Below are 17,302 nucleotides of genomic sequence, written 5' to 3' on the forward strand. Positions count from 1 at the left end.
TTGTCAACAATTTTAGAATGGAATCATTTTGTGGAGCAACGCAATCTGGACACAGGTGCAAGCTCCCGTACTCCTCATACAAATGGGTGGTATACGTTATAGCTACCTCCAGAACATATACCTCACCAGTGTCCTCAGCCGCAGTGTGGATCTTTTCCGACAGTGTGGCGACTTCCTCCTCTGGCAGCTTTCGGCACCCTTCAGTTGGCAGACTTTCCTACATGGCGTACCTGTAGAGACTGTTTACCCTCAGGTATAAGACGTAACTTAAATTCTCAGATGGCCTAACTCCTTCATAGTCATTCGTGGCTTATTTGCACGGTGTACCTGCGCATATACTGGCAATGTGCTACACGAATCCCGTATTTAGAGAAGAACAGCATGTCAACATCGGTCAACTGTTCGACGTTGACTCTTGTTCTTCTTAACATTGCATTACGTATGTACCATGGCGTGGTGCAATAGACGGCAGGACACAAATAGTATGGGGGCAGGCATACACTCTGTAACTTCTTGAAAATGACTACGAGCAGATGTACATCGGTTTTCATTTATAATGTCGCAGATTCTCGTAAATCAGGAGATGCCGAGCACCCGCCAAACATTCACCGCGTGCTCATACTCTGCATCTGTTATAGCAGTACCTGCTAATTTTAACTGGAGAAAGCGTTCATGTTGTACGATGTGGTATCATGGAATCGATTCATGTTATTCATGTGGAAATACCCTCTTCTTCATCGCGAGCTGAAAGTTTGCATCATGGGGATTTGCAGCTCTCCTGATGCGTATGTCCTTCTCATACATCGTTTCATCAAGTTTCTAAAGAGACATGTGCGTGAAACGACGCAAGTCCAAGAAGCAGAGCGTTATTCTTGTCGTGATTCTCTTGAAAATCATAAAGTGCTTTTCAAAAGTATCAGGAATTACACTGACGTTATAATCCTTCAGACTGAAATCACTCAGTCGTCATCATACCCGCTAAATTGTGTCTGAAGACGGGCATATGCCATGGCATTTGTTACTTTAAGTTGCGTTCATTGTGAGCTGCACCGCAGAACGTCCTCATTATATGACAATTGTCCCTAATTGGAGTTTCGGCTTCTACTTGAAGTTTCTGCTTGTCTGTCTAACGGCAGCCCAAAGAAGACAATGGGGCATTGCTCTTTCTAGTGATGGGCATTTTTACTTCAAGAACTTTTTATCCTTAGTAGCCATTTCTACATGTACCGGTTCCTGGTTCGAGCTTTTAATAAGGTGCCTTTCAAAATACTCACTAGTGGTAAACAAGTTGAGACATTTTCGGCAAGAATGTCACGTACCACAAAGTTTTAACATTTTAGCGGAAAGTAGGTGGAACATGCTTTTGATTCACATGCAGTGTTGATTCTCGCTCTCAGAGAATAACAACAGATCGATATGCTTGGGGCGCTGAATGGTTAATTCTGAAAAGTGGAGGATCTGATTACTTTACAGTTAACTTCTTTGTTCTGCAAATGTACTCATGGGTATATTTTTCATCTTACGACGCGCTGTCCTGAACGTCCAGGGTGTATATGTGAATTGTACAATCTGGGTTCTTCCCCTCGAATTTCAATAGGTCCTAGATTTTTAGAAGGAATGAGATGTCTTCAAAGGTAACGGCCTTGACACAGTGGATACACCGGTTCCCGTGAGATCACCGAAGTTAAGCGCTGTCGGCACTTGGATAGGTGACCAGCCAGGCCACCATGCGCTGTTGCCATTTTTCGGGGTGCACTCAGCCTCGTGATGCCAATTCAGCAGCTACTCGACCGAATAGTAGCGGCTTCGGTCAAGAATACCATCATAACGACCGGGAGAGCGGTGTGCTGATCCCTTGCCCCTCCTATCCGCATCCTCCTCGGTGGATGACACGGCGGTCGGATGGTCCCGATGGGCCACTTGTGGCCTGAAGACGGAGTGGTGGTGGAGATGTCTTCAAAATTATAATGCCAGAGTGCATTAGATGTTTCGCATTTACTTGTACGCTCAAGGTGAACACTATAATTTCTATCACTAGCCAGAAGTGATCCTGCAAAACGTTAAACATTCCTCTCGCAAAAATTATGGACATTAACGCTTTTTAGCAGCTATATCTTTCAGAAGTGGGCTGTAACCTGACCCACCAGTAAGTGGATCAAAGACATGAGAGTATTTATCTACGTGCAGTACGCGACTGAACGCCTTAACGGATTATTTTCACTGCATTTCGGAAAAATGGCCCAGTATGATGCTCTTGGTAAAAGTTTCGAACCACTCTACGGTTGATCTGCCGCATGATATCACACCTTTAGCTACCTGATTTGAACAGTGCTTTTCTCCTCAACAGTAGCATCACTGCCCTCTTTTGGGGGATGTGTGGGTTCACATCCATAACTGCTTTGCACTTAATGGCGGGTACCACATGTCGTAGATGTGTCTGTGGAACCCCCTTTAAAGAAATGACTCACCAGCATTAAGGAAAGTTACAGGATATGAGTAGCCCAAATTCGATTTATCAATGTTGTCCCCAAATGCGCCAGCAACCACAGAGTAGTCCAATGTGGCCACAAGACTTTCGGGACAGGCATGCTGCTGTTGCTAGACCCAGCATGATGTCACTAAAATCTCTGATGGAGGTGATGTTCGTTAGATGAACCAGGGTGAGTAGAGTGTGACTCGGACCACAGGAAATGGGCAGTTGTTACGACGCCATGCAATGGACTGACCTGGGGAATCAATGGCCTGGGCTGCATCGCAGATGACAGATTGTGATGCTGCACATCTGGCCATGAGTGCATTGCATGTGACAGATTGGGTTGCTGAATGTCTGGCCATGGTTACATTGCAGAGACAGATCTGGCTGCTCATTTCTAGCTGTGGCTACATCACTGATGGCCAGCCAATACTCCTAGGAACAAGAGGAATAAGACTGTTAGATTTGAAAGAAAGTATATAATAATACTGTGATAACAATTATTATTATTGTTATTAATATATATATATATATATATATATATATATATATATATATATATGCGATTATACTTGTCGTTTTTCGTTATTGCAGCAGTAGAACGTAACCGACTGCAGGGTTAGGATACCCACATACCATTGCTCACGCTGATACAGCAGCAGCAGCCCACAGATGGCTTTCAGATTTGTCAGACATGGTATTGTTCAACTATACTGTACCACCATCACTGCAGCAGCAGTGGCAGCCACCACCATTGGAAATACCACAGATTACAAACCGTAGACAAGTCCCCCATCACGAGTACTACTATATGTATGGTTTTGGATAGGGTCCGCCTTTAGCAAAACCCAATTTTGATTTTTAACCCAAACATGTTGCACTACAGTGGCAGCATCTTCAGTGAGCTTTTATTTTTCATCTGTTAAAGATAAAGAATGTTCTTTACTGTTTGTATAAATGTAACTATTAGTTTTTAAATCGTAATTACAGATATTAAAAAAACACATAACTTATGAATTTATACCTTCTTACCACATGGTGTGGTTTTTCAATTGTGTTGTGTTTCTACAGCGACTGTTTTCTGTTCCACAGTTTGTCATCTGCAACCACTTACACCTTAAAGTATATAAATTGTTTAAACCAAAATTACGATTTGAAAATTGTAATTTCTATGCCTGAAATTAATTAATTCTCTATCTCTCTCTTTCTCTCTCTATGTGTGTGTGTGTGTGTGTGTGTGTGTGTATTTACATAATGTTGCACTTACATTTTTTTCCCCATCTTCATCGCTGTCAAGCACTATATATTGAGTTGCCACTGTCACTCTCACTGTCACTGTCACTGTTTCACTGTTTACCAGCTGTAAAAACAAAAATGGCGGGCAGTGGAACAGTTGAAGGTGTACAAACAAAATGGCTGACAGTGGAACAGTTGAAGGTGTTCCTGGCAGTTGTTCTGAATCTTTCAGAGATATCTGTGATTGTGTGTGTGTGGGAGGGGGGGGGAGGGGGGGGGTGAAAAGGAAGAGATAGAGAGAGAGAGGGTGAGTGTGACCGTAGGTTTTAGGAGTACTACCGTTTGCCAGCACATGAAACGTGATCGCGTCTAGGCGTAATGAGTAAATGTTGGCCTGGGTCCAGACAGTGCCTTTTCCATGGTGACTCAAGTTGAAAACACCCAACCCATCTATTCCAAAGGTCAATATTGATGCTACAATTTGGAATAAATGTTCGGGATGGTGGTTTGAGTAAAAAAAATCAGACAATGGACGAATATGAGCTATCCCATATCTCAATCTCCACTAGACGTTTAAATGTTAGCACCTAAAGTCAGTGTAGATGATAAGTACTGTGAATCGAATTGTGTCGAAATTAGATGGTGTGCGCTGTCCAATATCGATCGTTACAGAAAGATTGTGCCGCTGGCAGCCGTATGTATGAGCGATGAGCGGCATATTATGAGTTTGTAGATCATTTGAGCAAAAATAGTGACTGTACGAAGTGGAGCAGTGTATCAGCCCTGTCTACTACCTGTACCAGAGCCCGACATCTCCAGTATCTCAACACTGCAGCCGGCCCTACTGACGGGCGAACAGTAGTGAATGAGCAGGTGATAGGCTGAGAGAGAGACGAAGCCTCACGTCTTATCGGGCTGCTAAGCAGCCGCCAGTGCCTGCCCGTGGGGGTACATATCTGAGTAATGAACAGGGTGAGACTCAAGGGTCTCATTACAATACTAAAATGGTAGTTCATGAAAAGAAATGGTTCAGTCGGTAGCATCGTATGTACTTTCTAAACCATCGTCTTTACACACACATAATATATTTTGTAAAAGTAATACACTGAGCAGAAAAAAAATCATTTACTATTTTACTTTCTATACCAAACACAGTGCAGTTTAATGGGAGGAGGCCCATCAGTCTGGCACTGTGCGCCCAAATCGTAATGTTTATAGCAGGATCCACACATAAAGAGGAGCACGTAACTGTTAAACACTTGAGACAGTAAGTTAAATTTTTGTTTAATATCACAGAGCGAAGGTGTAAGCATTGTAGGAAACAAGTAATAGTCTACGGCATTCAGTAAGCTTACTATACATGGCCAAAAGCACTTTGCATAGTTCTGTCACATGAAAGTGATCGCCAGTTATGTTCGATGTCAAGTGTAAAAACCACTCACAGATGGTAGGTGGCAGCACTAGAACTGAAGGGTATATAAAGCATGTATGGGGGTGTGAGAAGCATCGTATGTGTTGTCGTAACGCAGAAATGTAGCGATTTATCTGACGTCCAAAAGAGCATGATCATTGGCTTTCAGGCCAAGGGGGGAAGGATTTCCAATATGGATAATTCTGTAACCTGTTTTCATGCTGCCGTGGTTGCAGTTTACCATGAATGGCAGAATGGTGCTTATCCAAAGCTGACGGCGAGGCGACTGTGGAACACCACGGGCCATAGAAGACAGGTGTGAATGACGGCTGGAGAGATGGTTCCGGGCAAACAGACGTGCAGCTATTGAGCAACTGATCGCTCGGATGAACCAAGGCGCTACCAACAGCGTCTCTTCAGTGACGGTTCAGGGAACGTTGCTGCGTATGGACCTCTACAACAGGCACATGGTTCAAGCACCCATGCTGGCTGCTGTTCATCCGCAACGAAGGCTGGAATTTGGAGACGTCCACTAATTGGTGACAGGTGGCCCTTTAAAATAAATCATATTTCATGCTAATTTTGCGTGGTATGCCTGAAAGCAAGCAGCCTGCAACTATCGACGGAGGGGTCCTGGCTGGGGGAGGGCGTGTTATGAACTGGGGAATATTTACGTGGCATTCCGTGGGTGGTCTTGTCATTCTGGAAGGCACTATGGATAACCACTGGTATACATCTATGCTTGGGGACCACGTCCACCTCAACATACAGTTTGTTTCTTCTTGGCCCGACGGAATCTACTAGCAGGACAATGCAATACGTCACATAGCTCGCTTTGTACACGCATACTTTGAAGTGCACCAAGAACAATTTTCTGTACTCCCTTCGTCTCCAAAGTCTCCGGATTAAACCCAGTCGAGAATCTGTGGGACCACCCGGATCGCGCTGTTTGCGCCATGGATCCTCAACAAAGAAACCTAGAAACCACGGCAATGGAGTCAGCGTTGCTGAACATCCCTGTCGGTACTTCCCACAATCTCAATGACTCTCTTTTTAACACTCTTACCACATCCTGAGGGGATCTACTTCGAACATGTACATAATCTCACAAAGACTGATAATTTTTATTTTTAACTTTCTTAGTTTCAAGATACATAGAATCGAAATATTAAATTAAGTAAGCAAATAAAAGAAAACTTTGTCCATCAACAATTCACCGCTTTTCTTCAAAAGTGGTAAGATTGAATACTAAAAAAAATCACCAGCATTCTCCTATTGATTCCAATTTTTTTAAACTCTGTTAAAAAATCATGGAATAATTGGGGAACGTCCCACTTTTGGGCAGTACGAATACTCAGTGCTGAAGGATGAAAACAGAGGTTGAAATACTATGCTTTTTGTGCTAATTTGTCCGTTTTAAAGGACTACAAGCAGATAAAGGGATATTATGTAGACACAAGCAGCAGATTAGCTACTTTCCAATTTTATTGTATACTATGAATGAATTGTTAGGTTTTTAATTTATTAATCCTACCATAATTTCCTTCCTCTTCTATTACTTCATATAAATGACAGAAAAATCTTTAATCTTTTAAAGTAAATGAAGCACGGTACTTCGTTACTACGTCAATTCGTAAAAATATTTCCAGGCAAGTGCTGGTGCCATTCTGCAATACTGCGAATGTCCAGCGGCGACAGGGAGAAAATAGCGTATAGAATAGGTGCGAGCAAGTCTTGCATGCTGGACGTACATGCGTACCTTAAACCACGACACACAGCAACAGGAACATTATTATCTCAGAAATCCTGTACCAATTCTTATTTCACGTGTTTGTTGCTCGTTTAAATCGACGTTGTTATTGAAATGGCGCTTATCGCTTTTCTCATTTTCCGTAATAACTCAATATTTTAAACCAATGCAGATTTTAAAAAAAGGATTATTTAAAACTAAGAATTTTGCGTTTCTGCCATAGTTGATAGATATTTCGTTTTTTTTTTTACTCGGTCATCAGTAAAACGCAAAAAAATTATTACAACCAAGACCAAACAAATGCCGAAAAATACCGGTTATTCAGAACTAAAATACCGGTGTCGGTTTTAATAGGTCGGTTTTTCCATCCCTAAACTGTAGCACCCAAAGTGTCAGTTATTGCAGGAGTTTTTGCACAGCATCGAGGGAGTAACGTATCAGACATTCAACGAAAGCAGTGATATCGTCTGCAAAAGTAAAGCCAAACAGCGTATTCATATTTGATGACATCACAGTGGAAAATCAGGATGGGATCCGGAAACATTTATAATTTGGCCGTCATATGCAAGTCGATATCTTTTATTTGAGCCAGATGTAATCAAGGATAATATGAAACTTATTATCGGTTTCAAACAGGTCAATCTGAATTTAAAGCACATTTAACAAGCTCATGTAGGAACCGATGTTTCATTCAATGAATTTGTTGCCATATGAGAGGATTGATGGAATAACTCGCAGTATTGCTTCCTGGTTATTTACAAAATGAGGAAATTGAATGGAGAGCGATATAGATGACACTTCGACGAGATTCTGCATAAACGGCAGTACACCAAAACGTAACTGCGTCAGTATATTGTAGGCTATGAATAAATTCGCGCTGGCCGTAGTAGCCGAGCGGTTCTAGGCGCTTCGGTCTGGAACCGCGTGACCGCTACGGTCGCAGGTTCGAATCCTGCCTCGGGCATGGATGTGTGTGATGTCTTTAGGTTAGTTAGGTTTAAGTAGTTCTAAGTTCTAGGGGACTGACGACCTCAGATGTTAAGTCCCATAGTGCTCAGAGCCATTTGAGCCAATAAATTCGCACGTATATAATGTGCTCTTTCTGATGGGATGAAGCGCGAGCCAAACATATGTTTATATGTCGATCTAGAAGTCGAGACAAGAAATGCAAGATTAACGGAATTGGCTGGCAGTGTTAAGACAGCAGTGCCAAAGGCGAATCTCAGCTGAATGATGGGATCCAACGAAATGAGCGAGCAATCAGCCCGAGGTTAACGGAACTGGACAGCATTATCAAGACAGCAGCCACGAAAGGTGAATCTCAGTTGAACTACAAAATACAGTGAAGTGAGCAACTAGTCAATATAAGGTTAATGGAATTGGATAACATTATCAGGACAAAAGTTACGTAAATTTAATCTAAGGTGGAAGAATTGAATGACAGTATCAGATGACATTAGGCATATGTAGAGGGAAAAACTGAAACAGTCGGCGAAATCGTCAATACATGATTATCGGTACTGGTTGAGATTATCAAAGAAATAGCTATGAAAGTCGAGGTATACGAATCCCTGATGGGGGAGACGAATGAAAGAGTCCATCGTCGTGAATCTGAGATAGCAGAAATAAGAAGGTGAAGAACCTATCACCGCAGCTAGCCCCTAGAGTACGTAAGGCGTGTACGATCCCGAAATCGGTTTAGCATGTAGCAGCATCTGGACAAAACGCAAAGTCATAGAGGCGGGAAACCTACTCATCCCAAACTATGACTCTTGAACCTTAGACAGCTGGAGGATGAACTGCTTGAAACGTTTAGACCCACAACAGCAAGCATATTAAATAGCTCTCACACACTGTTGCAACGCACAGCCGATATGAGGGTAAGACAAAATTTTATAACCTGAGGAAGCAGCGCGTGTAATTGTGTGCTGTGTAGAATGAGCTGGGACGTTATCTTGGTATAAAATGTCATTTTTTAGGGACGCCAACATCTCGGCAGACACTATGCTCTTATGACGGCGTAATCTACTGGCACAGCACGACAGCACTCAAAAAAAAAAAAAAAAAAAATTCAGTATCACTCAAGTCATTTTCAGCGATACTGAATCCACATATTCTTCACTGTTTGCTTTGATACTTTGTGTCGGTGCCTTAGTGGTACGCCGAACCTTCGTCCATGGAGAATAAACAACAATTGGTGTCATCTGGAATGGCCTGCCACAGCAACGTCTTCGCTTCTACCTCGATCCAGCGGCCTATTTGAATGGGTGGGATCACCGGTGGAAACTAATGGGCATCCAAAATTTCCAACAGAACAGACACCACTCACATCTATAATTCTATGTGCGTGATGGCTGTTTGATGAAAAAGTTTCAGTGAAGATGCACAAGCAACGTCCAGACTTCTATGTCACTCAAATATCTCAGAGTAGGGGTTAATAGGCGGGTGTCATTGCAGTGTGGCAAGCAGGCACATGGGGATGTGGGTGTGACGGAATGCTTGCCGGGATGGTAGATGCGGTTAAGACAACCGTGTAGAGAAGCAGAGCAACCGTATTAAAGTCTCGGTCTGGCAGAAATTTTCAACTCTCACAGTTGCAGTGCTGCAAGACCCTGTGTACGTAACTCATTTCCTTCCTGTCTCTTTCAAATTCCGTTTCTTTTCGATTCTTTTCAACACAGTTATTCTTAGACAGGGTGTCCCATTTATCTTGACTACCTTAAGTAACTGTTTGTCCAGATGAAAATTATAAAATGTTTCAAGAAAATGTTCTTTAGCCGTCAGGGGGACATCAATCAGCATGACTGGCTCCGTTGTAGCTCTGTTTTTTTTACAAAGATATGAACATTGATATGATTTTTTTAAATGGCACCCTGTATTTTTTATTCGGTAAACCATTTCCCCTCCTAAAGACCTATTCAAAAATGTATCACAGTGTACCATTCACTGATACACGACGTTATTAATTACATAACACAACATTGACTCTGAGCCTGGGATCACAAACTCGTCCACTTGCTGCAGTTGTCAGAAAAAAAGTGAAAACCTGTGAAAAAACATAACACAAAATTGACTTTGACTCTACTGTACCATTGCTAGGAGTAGAACATTTAAAGGTGCTCAGTGTCGTGACCCTGGACACTGATACACTGGTGCACTCGTTGAATGAAAGAATTATTTACTGCTTCCAGCGTTGCCTGCTGAACAGAATTACAAGCAAGCGCGCGATACGTTCCTGCATGTCCTCTGGAGTTGTTGGAATATCACGATGGACAACGTCCTTAATACATCCCCAAAGAAAAAAGTCCAGAGGATTTAAATCAGGAGACCTAGCAGGCTAAGTAGCTGTTCCTCCTCGACCAATAAATGTTGCAGGATACCTTGGTTCAGAACACGACGTGCACACAAGGCATTATGTGCTGCAAATCCATTGTGTTGATACCACGTAAGCATTCTGGTTCTTAGCGGCACTTCATCCAGAAGAGGAGGAAGAATTCGTCTGAGGAAGTTAGCATACGCTGTGCCGTTTTGACTACCACTGATGAAATAAGGGCCAATAATTGTAGTACCAAGTCGTTAACTCTCCATTGACGCTGATGTTCCACCTGTCTAAGCCATCGTGGGTTGTCGCTGGACGAATAATGCATGTTCCTTGTATTTACTTGTCCTTCTTTTGGGAAGGAACATCCGTCGGTAAATAGAACATTGGAGAAGAAGTTCGGATTGGCGAGGATTTGCTGACGAGCCCACTGACAGAACTGTACACGATTCTGGAAATCATTCCCATGCAATTCTTGATGTAGGTGTACATGGTACCGATGGAACCGGTGACGTGTGAGAATACGATGTACAGTGGTTTTAGGAATGCCAGTCTCGTGTTCAAGCTGTCGTGTGCTCACATGTGGATTCATAGCAACGGAAGCGAGAACAATAACTTCGGCAGTTTCGTCTGTGTGACTGCTACGACGGCTCCATTGTCGTGGGCTGAAACTTCCCGTTTCCTGAAGCGTCGCAACAAGACGAAGAAACATCCGTCGGGAAGGTGGGTTCTTGTCAGGATATCGCTGTCTGTACTGTTCTGCTGTCCACGTAGCATTTCGTCTACCTTCAACAACAACAACAACAACAAAAACAACAACAATAAATGAAACGTTATGTCGATGCAGTTTGTAGGAAAGACAGCCTTTACAGTATTTAAAAGGACTAAACTCCTGTATTAAATGTATCCGTACATAAGAAAACGGTATTGCAATTAATGTTCTGCTAACTTACATTCCCCGTAGATGAGTAGCATTTCTACCTTCTCTTCGTTGGTGTACATTCTACTCACACAACTCTTAAACTGACAAGGTTTGATGGAATAACGGATGTGCATTCTACTTATGTTTACATTTGTCCTCTGTCGACGTCAGCGCGTGGATGTGTTCCATTACCCCAAGTACATGCACTAAGCACTGGGAGCGTCAATGTCAGTGTTGTGTTATGTAAAAATAATAACGTTGTGTTTCAATGAATGGTATACTGTGATAAATTTGGGATAGGTCTTCAGGAGAAGAAATGAATTACCTAATAAAAAATACAGGGTGCCATTTAAAAAAGGCATACCGCTGTTCATATCTTTGTAAAAAACAAAGCTACAACGAAGGTAATCATGCTGATTGATGTCCACCTCATGGCTAAAAACATTTGCTTGAAACATTTTGTAATTTGCAGCTGGAGAAACTGTTATTTAGGGTGGTCAAGATAAATGGGACACCATGTATATGATTCAGCAGCTTCTTCATGAGTGGTGTCTATTTTGTCAGACATCACTCGTATTTACATAGGAATTTAGAGAACCGGCATTTGAGGCCGCCTGCAGATCGATTCTACTGCTGCCAAAGTACATTTCGCCTGAGGACCACGAAGATGCGATGAGATGAGAGAAATTAGGGCTCGTACGGAGGCTTATAAACAGCTGTTTTTCCATCTCTCTAACTGCAAGTGGAAGAGGAAAGGAAATGACTAGTAATGGTATGTGGTACCCTCCACTCTGCATCGTACAATGGCTTGCGAAGTATGTACACTATGTGACCAAAAGTATCCGGACACCTGGCTGGAAATGGCTTACAAGTTCGTGGCGCCCTCCACCGATAACGCTGGAATTCAGTATGGTGTTGGCCCACACTTAGTCTTGATGACACTTTCACTCTCACAGGCACACGTTCAATCAGGTACTGCAAGATTTCTTGGGGAATGGCAGCCCATTCTTTGCGGAGTGCTGCAATGAGGAGAGGTATCGATGTCGGTTGGTGAGGCCTGGCACGAAGACACCGTTCCAAAACATCCCAAAGGTATTCTATAGGATTCAGGTCAGGATTCTGTGCAAGTCAGTCCATTACAGGCAGAGCATTATGAACAGGTGCTCGATCGTGCTGAAAGATGCAGTCGCCATCCCCGAATTGCTCTTCAACAGTGGGAAGCAACAAGGTGCTTAAAACATAAATATCGGCCTGTGCTGTGATAATGCCACGCAAAACAACAAGGGGTGCAAGACCCTTCATGAAAAACACGACCAACCCATAATACCACCGCCTCCGAATTTTACAGCTGACAGATGACGTTCACCGGGCATTCGCCACACCCACACCCTGAAAACGGATGGCCACATTGTGTACTGTGATTCGTTACTCCACACAACGTTTTCCCACTGTTCAATCGTCCAATGTTTACCCTTCTTATACCAAGCGAGGCGTCGTCTGGCACTTACCGGCGTGAAGTGTGGCTTATGAGCAGCCGCTCGACTACGAAATCCAAGTTTTCTCACCTCTCGCCTAACTGTCATAGTACCTGTAGTGGATCCTCATGCAATGTGGAATTCCTGTGTAATGCTCTGGATAGATGCCTACCTATTACACATTATGACCCTTTTCAACTGTCGGCGATCTCTGTCAGTCAACAGACGAGGTCGGCCTGTACGCTTTTGTGCTGTAAGTTTCTCTTCACATTTTCAATCCACTATCACATCGGAAACAGTAGACCTAGGGATGTTTAGAAGTGCGGAAATGTCATGTACAGACGTATGACACAAGTGACACCCAATCACCTGACTACGTTCGATGTCCGTGAGTTCCACAGAGCGTCCCATCCTGCTCTCTCACGATGTCTAATGACTACTGAGATCGCTGATATGGAGTACCTGATAGTAGGTGGCAGCACAATCCACCTAATATGAAAAATGTATGTTTTTTTTTGGGGGGGGGGGCGGGTACTTTGGATCACATAGCTTATATAGGTATACAGGGTGTTTGCAAAAGAACTCCATAGCTTTTAGTGTACATTTAATGGGAAAATTAATGAAAAATTACATCAGTGAGTACATATAACGAAAGAGAATTCCTGCAAGTTTTGTTTAGTGTCAGTAGACGTCAACGTTGACTCCATTTGTTGCCCAGCACATGTCGAGACCATGTTCCACTTCTCGCCACTATTCACCAACATTTCAGGTGTAGCAGTCCCAGCCACTGCGACGGCTCTTACTGTCCCCAGACAAAGCGCCTGCAACTCTCGCTTCCCGCGAAGCAGACCGGTACAGCGGGCCACGGACCGAGCAGGGGTCAGCCTGGCCGGTCGTCCCGGAAACACAGACGCTTCCCAGAGACCACCAGGAGGCGTCCACGGCGCCGCAAGAGGTCGCTACAGCAGCGGACCTCTTTCCTTCCATTCGACACGTGACTGCAAATAGAGCCAGCCGTATCCATGCTCCAAGCAGTACTTAGGCTGGCGCAGGAGCCTGTAGAGATTTCAGTGTTATTCGTTTTGTGCCCCTACGTTCACGTGTGACAATTTTCGTCTCTGTCTGTGTCGAAGTGTCTGAACAATTTTATCTTGGACTCTACGCCCGTGAACGGCACCTTGTATTTTAAAAAGTGTTTGTCTCCGTTTATATGTCCACCATGTTTTTTCTTTAAATGTCTTCATTTGTATATTTGTGTTCTCTGCGGCTAAAGAGCGGCGTCGTATGCTGCTGCAGGCCTGCCTGTAATACAGGTTTCAAAATAACAATAAAGAAAAAAAAAACCTGGAGAGGTGGTTCACGCCGAGCGAGCCCACTGGTGTCATGGTAGCCGCCGCGTCATCGTCCACCGCCGCCAGCGTACCGGAGCCATCCTCGCAGGGCCTCTACTCGGCCTCGGACTCAAGTGACGGCAACGTGGACTTCGCGCCGCTCTTCACGAGACGCCCGGGGCTTGGTTTGGTGAAGTTGTATGGTTACTATAGACAGTTTATGTTTGGAAGAATCTCTGATTTGCTTATTGGTAGGCTTGGAGGATCAGTCCTACCTCACGAATATTGTTTTGTAAATTTTGAAGAAAGACTTTAGTTTAAATAAAACCGCTATAACTCACACTCTGAGATTTTTCTTTCCGCGGACGGCGGATATATTAACTCTTTCCTGTAAATGATTGATGTCCCTGATCTTTTAACTGTACACAAATTTTTTTATGTGGCCCAAAAGAAAAAGTCCTGTGGGGATAAGTCTGGGCTCCGTGCTGGCCAAGGTATATGGCCAGCCCTGTCTGTCCACCTTCCTGGAAAGCAAGTGTCAAGACCCACATGTTCATTGATTTCGCTGTAGTTGGTGCACCACCATACTGACGTCTAAAATTACGTTTCACTGTTTATAACTGACGCAGTTTTCACAAGCCAAATAACACACTGCGCTTTCGGTTGCAGAGTACACATTGTTACTGAGTTGCTCCGCTCTGCACTACACGCACACCTGGACTGAACTGAGGGAACAGAGGAAAAAAACAGCACTGGTGCCATCTCAAGGTCAAGCATACATGCCAAATGCAGGGCAGCAAAACTTGGAGAGTTGATGAATCAAACACCACAAACTACACTCATGCTCATAAATTAAGGATAATTGCAGAATGTGGTGCCACACAATGTAGCACCACACAAAACTGGCGATAATAGCATAGGCACATAAGGGACACACACGACACAGATCTGTTAGTCCACGGGATTGGTGATCAGTTGAGAAAGCCTTCCCAAAACACATGTGCTCCAAAAAGCCACTGTTTCCTGTACCCTGAAATCAATATGGGATATGATCACCATACATACGTACACAGACCACACAACGGGTTGGCATACGTTGGATCAGGTGGTCGAGCAGCTGCTGGGGTATAGCCTCCCATTCATGCACCAGTGCCTGTTGGAGCTTCTGAACTATCGTAGGGGTTCGAAGACGTGCAGCGATACGTCGACCGAGAGCATCCCAGATGCTCGACGAGATTTGTAACTGTTTTGTTGTATCATATCTATATTACTTTGTATACACTGTATTGGTTTTTTCTGTTAATGTAAAAAAATGTGATTTTTCAGAATGAGATTTTCACTCTGCAGCGGAGTGTGCGCTGATATGAAACTTCCTGGCAGATTAAAACTGTGTGCCCGACCGAGACTCGAACTCGGGACCTTTGCCTTTCGCGGGCAAGCGCTCTACCATCTGAGCTACCGAAGCACGACTCACGCCCGGTCCTCACAGCTTTACTTCTGCCAGTATCTCGTCTCCTACCTTCCAAACTTTACAGAAGCTCTCCAGCGAACCTTGCAGAACCAGCACTCCTGAAAGAAAGGATATTGCGGAGACATGGCTTAGCCACAGCCTGGGGGATGTTTCCAGAATGAGATTTTCACTCTGCAGCAGAGTGTGCGCTGATATGAAACTTCATGACAGATTAAAACTGTGTGCCCGACCGAGACTCGAACTCGGGACCTTTGCCTTTCGCGGGCAAGCGCTCTACCATCTGAGCTACCGAAGCACGACTCACGCCCGGTCCTCACAGCTTTACTTCTGCCAGTACCTCGTCTCCTACCTTCCAAACTTTACAGAAGCTCTCCTGCGAACCTTGCAGAACTAGCACTCCTGAAAGAAAGGATATTGCGGAGACATGGCTTAGCCACAGTCTGGGGAATGTTTCCAGAATGAGTTCGAGTCTCGGCCTGGCACACAGTTTTAATCTGCCAGGAAGTTTCATATCAGCGCACACTCCGCTGCAGAGTGAAAATCTCATTCTGGAAACATCCCCCAGGTTGTGGCTAAGCCATGTCTCCGCAATATCCTTTCTTTCAGAAGTGCTGGTTCTGCAAGGTTCGCAGGAGAGCTTCTGTAAAGTTTGGAAGGTAGGAGACGAGATACTGGCAGAAGTAAAGCTGTGAGGACCGGGCGTGAGTCGTGCTTCGGTAGCTCAGATGGTAGAGCGCTTGCCCGCGAAAGGCAAAGGTCCCGAGTTCGAGTCTCGGTCGGGCACACAGTTTTAATCTGCCAGGAAATTTCATATCAGCGCACACTCCGCTGCAGAGTGAAAATCTCATTCTGGAAACATCCCCCAGGCTGTGGCTAAGCCATGTCTCCGCAATATCCTTTCTTTCAGGAGTGCTGGTTCTGCAAGGTTCGCAGGAGAGCTTCTGTAAAGTTTGGAAGGTAGGAGACGAGATACTGGCAGAAGTAAAGCTGTGAGGACCGGGCGTGAGTCGTGCTTCGGTAGCTCAGATGGTAGAGCGCTTGCTCGCGAAAGGCAAAGGTCCCGAGTTCGAGTCTCGGTCGGGCACACAGTTTTAATCTGCCAGGAAGTTTCAATGTGATTTTTACTTGAAAGAATTTTAGATATAAAACTCATAAATAACCCCATCCTGTGGGTTTATATGTATTTTGTTTTATTTCGTGAAACAGTCGAATGGTGTTAAATCGGAGACAGTCAAAGGACATAGTATCTGTGATCGGGTGCGAATTGGAGAAGATATCCATCACTGTTAGAGAAGTCTTAAAAATTTTGACGACATTTCATTAATTGCACAGTGAAGATAGTAAAAGTAATTCAGTAAACAGTAAAGAGCGATTTTCATGCAACTGGTGTACGGCATTCGTAAATTCTATCGAAGTTGGCAGAATGAGCCGCACAAAAGATTGCAGCGAAACGAACTTACACGCTCTTCGAAACGAAACGGTGACCATCTTTGTTACTTGTTAAAAGTTTAGAGACTTGACCTTCAACTATTGATCAGATAATTTCTTCTATTTAAATAAATTAGGAAATCTGTAGCCATCATGCAGGCGACGGAAGCACTTATGTAATTTTACTCCGATTTTGAAAGAGCAATGGTTACATCGTTCGTTTAACGCAACTCGTGAACGATTGTTAAAATTTATATTTACAGACGTCAATATGAAGTTATTTCGTGTATATATTATAATTTACTGTGGAATTTTATTAATTACGAGGAAAGATGGTTAACATGCTTGCAAAGTTGTAATAGCGGGAATTACGACGCGGGAGACCAGCGAAGTTACGAGAGCCGCCAAGCGTCCGTATACTACACTCAGGCGTGGCAAACTTTGCAGTGTCGCAAAGATTTAAGTTGTCGGAGTCACCCCGTCAGC

Source organism: Schistocerca cancellata, chromosome 3 (genome assembly GCF_023864275.1).
Source record: "Schistocerca cancellata isolate TAMUIC-IGC-003103 chromosome 3, iqSchCanc2.1, whole genome shotgun sequence".
NCBI classification, from domain to species: domain Eukaryota; kingdom Metazoa; phylum Arthropoda; class Insecta; order Orthoptera; family Acrididae; genus Schistocerca; species Schistocerca cancellata.